Source organism: Danio rerio, chromosome 6 (assembly GCF_052040795.2).
Source record: "Danio rerio strain M-AB ecotype USA chromosome 6, GRCz13ab, whole genome shotgun sequence".
NCBI lineage: Eukaryota > Metazoa > Chordata > Actinopteri > Cypriniformes > Danionidae > Danio > Danio rerio.
This window is the reverse complement of record NC_141026.1, coordinates 61,525,150-61,532,258: the sequence shown is the minus strand read 5'-3', so window position 1 is coordinate 61,532,258 and position 7,109 is coordinate 61,525,150. Positions and strand designations below refer to the sequence as shown.

Below are 7,109 nucleotides of genomic sequence, written 5' to 3'. Positions count from 1 at the left end.
AAAGGGTCAGTTTCAGAGAGCTGGAGAACACTATCTGTGGGCTATTCTCAGCTCAAACTTTACTACACTCTAGACCAGGGGTGTACAATCTCTGTCCTGGAGGCCTGGTGTCCCGCATAGTTTAGCTCCAACTTTCTTCAACACACCTGCCTGGAGGTTTCTACAAGACCTAGTAAGAGCTTGATCAGCTGTTCAGGTGTGTCTAATTGATGTTGGAACTATACTCTGCAGGACACCAGTTCTCCAGGACCGGGTTTGGACACCCCTGCTCTAGAAACATCAGAAACTTATTGTTTATAAAGGGAATAGCTTCCCTTTAAATGGCTCCTATTTTGCCCCCATAGATATATACACTAGATGTCGCCTGGCCTATTGTTGTCTATTGGACGGAATGCGTCAATAGCGCCGCCATCTTGCTACAGGGTAGCGCTCCTTTGAAATGAATGTGGGACCAAGGTACAGTGGAGGACTGTGGCCATCCAAAGCCAGAGATATACACATATACACATATATCTATGATCGGGAGTTTTCCTGGATGTTTGTATGTATTTTTTTTTTTCTAATTACGAAAATCATAGTTTTACATCACTTTTCTACATTGATGGATCAGTGACCGCACGGGCATTCCTGACTGAAAGCTTGTGTTTGTGTGTACAGAAATGTACTATCCACCCTCCCTGTTAAACTTGATCTAATCATGTCCTGAAACACAGCTCCTCTCCTGCTTTCACTGCTCATACTGACGGAGGGAGCGATTACTTTGTGAATGAATCTCCATTATGAACGACTCTTTCACTAACGTTAGCCGACAATAATACAAGTTTCTGGCAGCGCAGCATCTCGTTGTCATATTTCTTTTGCATTGTTTGCTGATTTTATTCAATAAAACTAGCATAAGCCGAGTGTTTAGTGTGAGTTGGAGCTGCTTTGCCGTATGGTGAATGCAGTAATCGACTGTTATCATCAATAACGTTACCTGATTAGCACAAAAGTTCAGAACATACAAAAACAGAAAAAAACTTAATATTACCTATGAAATGTTCTGCCTTTGTGCTTTGTTTTCTTTGTTTGCTCGTTACTACACCCGTAGACAGCGCTAAAGTCCCGCATCTTCACGTAATAACACTGTCTTGACTAGTGCGGTTGAATGACATTTGTCCTGGGAGCACTGTACCAATGTGGCGGCGCTATTGACGCATGCTCAGGGTCCCTATGTGATATCTAGTGTATATATCTATGTTTTGCCCCTTGTAAAATAAGATGTAAAATAAGACTGACCAATCAGATTTGAGCTCTCCAGACAGCCATGTAATAATACGCATTAGTACTTGAATATGCAATAATATGGCCACAGCCATATCACCCTGCAGCTCAAGAGCGGTTACTCACTGAAGCTAAGCAGGGCTGAGGCTGGTCAGTGTCTGGATGGGAGAACACATGGGAACACCAGGCTGCTGTTGGCACTGGTGTTAGTGAGGCCAGCAGGGGGCGCTCAACCTGCGGTCTGTGTGAGTCCTAATGCCCCAGTGTAGTGAAGGGGACACTATACTGTCAGTGAGTGCCGTCTTTCAGATGAGATGTTAAACCGAGCTCCCGACTCTCTGTGATGTGTAACCCTGGTGCCAAATTCTCTCTCTAATGAAGTTTACGGCCCTTTGGCAGCCGGGAAGATGGAGGCAAAGAACAGACGCAGTTTTAAAACATGGACCAAAAAAACAAAACAAACGGATGGCAGCTCTTCACGGAGAGAATTGGGGCTTTGCACCACAGCACCCGCAACACCTATATGAGATGGGCCGAGAGAAAAGGAGATGGAAAAAAAAAGGAGGAACGACAAAGTAGACAGAGAGAGAGGAGAGAGGGAAAATTGGGGTTCAGTTCCCCAGACACGCTGCCACTCGGTCCTCCACCATCTGAGAGATGCAACGACGTGTTGGGAGCCCTGTGGAGGAATCTATCCACCAGTCCGTCTTCTGGTGTCCAGCAGCGGTTCTCCTGGCTGGCTGGCAGCATCTTTGGTCTCCTGCTCCGCTTCCGATTTGGTGGACAGATGCATCATCAGCATCATGGCGGATCGCGGCGACTCCTCCGGGTTCTGTGGGATGGCTCTCTTCAGCGCTTTCCCTTCTGGTGGTGAGCCTCGCGTCCCCCGCTCCTCCTCATGCTGGGAGACGGCAGCAGGCAGATCCTTTTCTCGCCAGCTTCAGGCCGCCCCGGCACTCTGGGCAGACGAATTTCTCCCCCACTCGTGTTCACTCCCGAACACTCGCCCCCTCTTAGCGGCGAGGGCAACTGGACAACGTGTCCCTTCTTCTCCCGGGTTTCAGCACCACTGTGAAGAAGGAGGCGGAGAATCGATGCAGTTTTAAAGTATTTATTATTAACAGCTCCTCACGGAGACTGCCGTCAATACCAAAACACACGGACAGCAACTCCTCACGGAGACTGCTGTCAAACTGAAAGCAAAGGTAAAACAATATGTCCGGGCTCGTTCCTCTCTCGGCTTCCTCCACTTATAGTCCAGAGCTTCTTCCATGGGAGTCAGGGCCGGGGGGCGCCACAGGTGTATTCACTTACGCGGGAGCCTCATTCCGTTCCCATGGCTCTCGGCCACGACCCCTTCGCCACACCCTTCATCAGCCTTCAGCCCTCATGGCCTCCCAATCATCGCCATCCACTGAATTGGCTCCATCACTGTCTCTCCACCTACAGCTGGTGTGTGGTGAAGCACTGGCGCCATTGTCCTGTGGCTGCCGGAGCATCATCCAAGTGGAGCTGCACACTGGTGGTAGTGTGGAGAGACCCACCTCATGATTGTGAAGCGCTTTGGGTGTATGGCTATTTTGGCCAGGACACCGGGGTTACACCCCTACTTTTTAAGAGACGTGCCATGGGATTAGAGATCTGCGCGGGACAAAATTTTGAATCCCGCTCCCGCCCGTACCCGCCAGGTTTTAGCCCGAACCCGACCGCTCCCGCTTATATTAAGAATTTGTTGTCCCGCTGCCCGACCCGCCCCGTTTTCTGCCCGCCGCGACCGATCCCGCTAAAAAGCGGGGGAGAACAAAACCAAAAATCACCCAGCTATATAGTCCAGACAGCCAAGCTGTCTGTATAAACACACACACACACAAACACAGACAAAGCTCTCTCGCTCTCATGCGCGCGCACTAACACACACACAAGCACCAAGCAGACACACAGGCGTTTGCTGTTATATCAATTCAAAGGGTTGTAATACCATGTATCAAGTACCAATGTAATACCAAAAGGTTTTATATAAAGGTATACAAATACTGTGCGCCAGCTCCGGGCCGCAGCGCACATTACTCTCGGACAGATTCCGGCGAGGATGCGGCAGCGTTGGCTCGTTTACGGCCGCCGCATCTGGCCCGATTGATTCGAGCCGGAATCAGGCAGTGAGTCCACAATCATCCGGCCAGAGTCCGGCAGCCGGAGCCGGGCCGAGTGATAAGTCTCCGGCAGGCGAGAATCTAGCCGAAACTGGCCCGAGTGTATTTTGCTATCTGGGAAAGCTCTCTCTCTCTCTCTCTCTCTCTCTCTCATTCACGTGCGCGCACACTAACATACACACACACAAGCACCAAGCACACACACAGGCAAAGCCCTCTCTCTCATTTGCATAGAAATATCCGCGATATTGCTAGACAGCCCGCTCCCATCCAAAATTAAACCCGTTATCGACCGCTCCCGCGATTTATTCGGAAATTTATGCAGACCTCTACATGGGATTATTAATGAGCACAGACCTCAGTTTAACGTCACATCTGAAAGACGGCGCTCACTGACAGTATAGTGTCCCCTTCACTACACTGGGGCATTAGGACTCACACAGACTGCAGGTTGAGCGCCCCCTGCTGGCCTCACTAACACCACTTCCAACAGCAGCCTAGTGTTCCCATGTGCTCTCCCATCCAGACACTGACCAGCCTCAGCCCTGCTCAGCTTCAGTGCGGGACTGCTCTTGAGCTGCAGGGTGATATGGCTGTGGTACATCTCGATGCGGTCAGTTTGAAAATTGCTGGGATTTCGGTCCTGATTTAACATTAGAATATCAAAAAAATAGGATTACTCCAATATGTCTGTGCACACACTATACTACACCAATTTCTGTCCAAACAGCCTGCAGAGGTTGATTTTGCATGATAGGAGGCCTTTAATGTGTGCAGTTGACCAGACTAATGTCTGCATCAGTATCTGTAGTAAAAGTCACACACACCTGACGACGGGGCAGGATTTATCGCCGAGCTCCACTCCAAAAGGTCTCCGTCTCTAGAAGGAGCGACCAAAAGACAAATGGCTGAGAGGATGCAGTGACAATATTGGGCGTGATTCTTCTTTTTCTGTGTGTGTGTGCGTGTGTTAGTGTGTGTGTGTGTGTGTATGTGGTGGCGTTTGGTTAATAATGCCCTGACCGTTTCATTATAGTAATCAGAGAGCGATCGGCCGGCGCTGGCAGAATGAGTGAGAGCTCACACACTCACCTCATTAACTCACACACACACACACACACACACACACACACACACACAGTGCATCTCGCGACAAATTGGAATTGCCTTTTGCGGTCGGTGGCCCCTGGAAAACACACACACTCTCTCTCCCTTGTGAAGAGTACATCTCTCATGGCATTGTGTCTCCAGTGTCTGCTTTATTCCTATACAGAGAAAACACACACACACACACACACACACACACACACACACACACAGAGAAAGAGAGAGAGAGAGAGACATGGTCAAACGCTCACTTTCCATGGTCAGACACATTCACTTTACTAAACTCCAAAAAAATGCTGGGTTGTCATAACCCAACTGTTGGGTCAAATAAGGACAAACCCAACTGCTGGGTTAAAAGAATCGTTTCAGTCATTTACACCATCAGAGTCATTTACATTCAATCGACAAAAAATAACAAGGATTTGGGTGGACATTACAATATGGACAAACCCAACTGTTGGGTATGTAATAATAATTTCAGAGTCATTTACATTTAGTCATTTAGCAGATGCTTTTATCCAAAGCGACTTACAAATGAGGACAAGGAAGCAATTTACACAACTAAGAGCAACAATGAATAAGTGCTGTAGGCGAGTTTCAGGTGTGTAAAGTGTAAGAAGGAAAGTATTAGTAATTTTTTTAGTAATTTAGTAATTTTTTTTTATTATTATTATTATTTTTTTTTTTGAGTACAGTTAGTGGTATATCCAGAGAGGCAATTGCAGATTAGGAAGTGAAGTGGAGACTAAATAGTTGAATTTTTAGTGGTTTCTTGAAGACAGCGAGTGACTCTGCCGTTCTGATGCAGTTAGGGAGTTCATTCCACCAACTGGGCAGATTGAATGCGAGTGTTCGGGAAAGTGATTTCTTCCCTCTTTGGGATGGAGCCACGAGGCGACGTTCATTCACAGAACGCAAGTTTCTGGAGGGCACATACATCTGCAGAAGTGAGAGCAGATAAGAAGGAGCAAAGCCAGAAGTCACTTTGTAAGCAAACATCAGAGCTTTGAATTTGATGCGAGCAGCAACTGGCAGCCAGTGCAAACGGATGAGCAGCAGAGTGACATGTGCTCTTTTAGCTTCATTAAAGACCACTCGTGCTGCTGCGTTCTGGAGCAGTTAAAGAGGTTTGATAGAGCTAGCTGGAAGCCCGGCTAGTAGAGAGTTGCAGTAGTCCAGTCTGGAGAGAACAAGAGCTTGAACAAGGAGTTGAGCTGCATGTTCAGATAGGAAGGGTCGGATCTTTCTGATGTTATAGAGTGTGAATCTGCACGATCGAGCAGTTCTAGAGATGTGGTCAGAGAAGTTCAGTTGGTCATCAATCGTTACATTTAAAGAGCTCCTATTATGGGTTTTTGGGAATATTCTTCCATGTAGTGTGTAACACAGCTCAGAGTGAAGTGAAATATCCAGCTGAGGCTTAAATCTGACAGTGCACTGTGTTTAAAACTATTGATTCATCTATAAAAGAGTCGACTCAGAGTGCTACAAATGAATGCCGGCCAGAAGTCTTGATAACGAGTCTTCAGCCGTGCCGGCCAGTGGTGTAAAGTATCTAATTACAAACACTCCAATGACTGTAATTGAGTACTTTTTCTCAGATATTGTAATTTACTAAGTAGTTTTAAAAACGTTTCATTTTCCTTAAGGACATGTTTAGTGCTGTATTTGTACTTTTACTCCACTACTGTCCTTCATCCTGCAGTCACTACTGTATTATTTCTTGTCTGTTGGGATTAGAGAAATCAGTCCTGTGATTCCTGTCCAATCAAATCACACATAGAAGGTAAATCGGAAATGAACTTCCTCAAGACCTGGGAGATTTATAAATGCAGCAAACTGTTTGGAAGCATTAAAAGTGTCTGAGAAGATGTCCAGAATCTTTACACACACTGACCCAGAGACTGTTTAGATGATGTCACTGATGAGAAGATGGCGGATGTTTACTGTATGATGACCGTAATGGCCTTAAACACCCAGCAGGCACAGGACGTCAACATGACATCAGATCAGTGGTGGAAAGAGTACTGAAAAAGCATACTTAAGTAAAAGTACCATTACTTGCCTAAAAATGTAGTGTAGGTAGAGTAAAAGTATCTGTTGTAAATATTAGAGTAGTGAGTATTATGCTGTTAAAAGTTGATGCTTTTACAAGTAATTTGTGGATGTGTGTAAACGTAACATTCTGTAGTGCATTTAGTTTTTGCCCAGCAGGCACACAACGTCATAGGACGTTAATATTAGGTTAGATTTAGGTTGTGATGTCAGGTGACCAAAATTCAATGTCTAGCCAGCGTCTATGGACATTATTTTGATGTCCAATAATGACATCAAATGACGTTGATATTTGGTTGATTTTAGGTTGTTAGAAAGTGACCACCGTCCAATGTCAAGCCAACATCTTAACCAACATCATAATGACATCAAATACTGACATTTATTCATCAGGTATGGCAACCAAAATCCCACATCTGATAGTGTCATAGTGGTAATGTTCATACACCTTCAAGCTGTAACATCATTAGACGTTGACATTTGGTTGGTTTTAGGTTGGACGTTGGACATTGACATCGGGCTGACGTTGAGTTC

General features: G+C 46.1%; 1 long non-coding RNA gene across 1 annotated transcript; it reads right to left on the bottom strand.

Moving 5' to 3' along the window:
- Window positions 1–230: 230 nt before the first annotated feature.
- Window positions 231–4,919, bottom strand: LOC147843719 (uncharacterized). Its single transcript, XR_015494448.1, has 3 exons — window positions 3,203–4,919; window positions 2,447–2,978; window positions 231–2,400 (listed from the first exon to the last, which is right to left on the bottom strand). It is a non-coding gene; the product is annotated as an uncharacterized LOC147843719 (long non-coding RNA).
- Window positions 4,920–7,109: the final 2,190 nt, after the last annotated feature.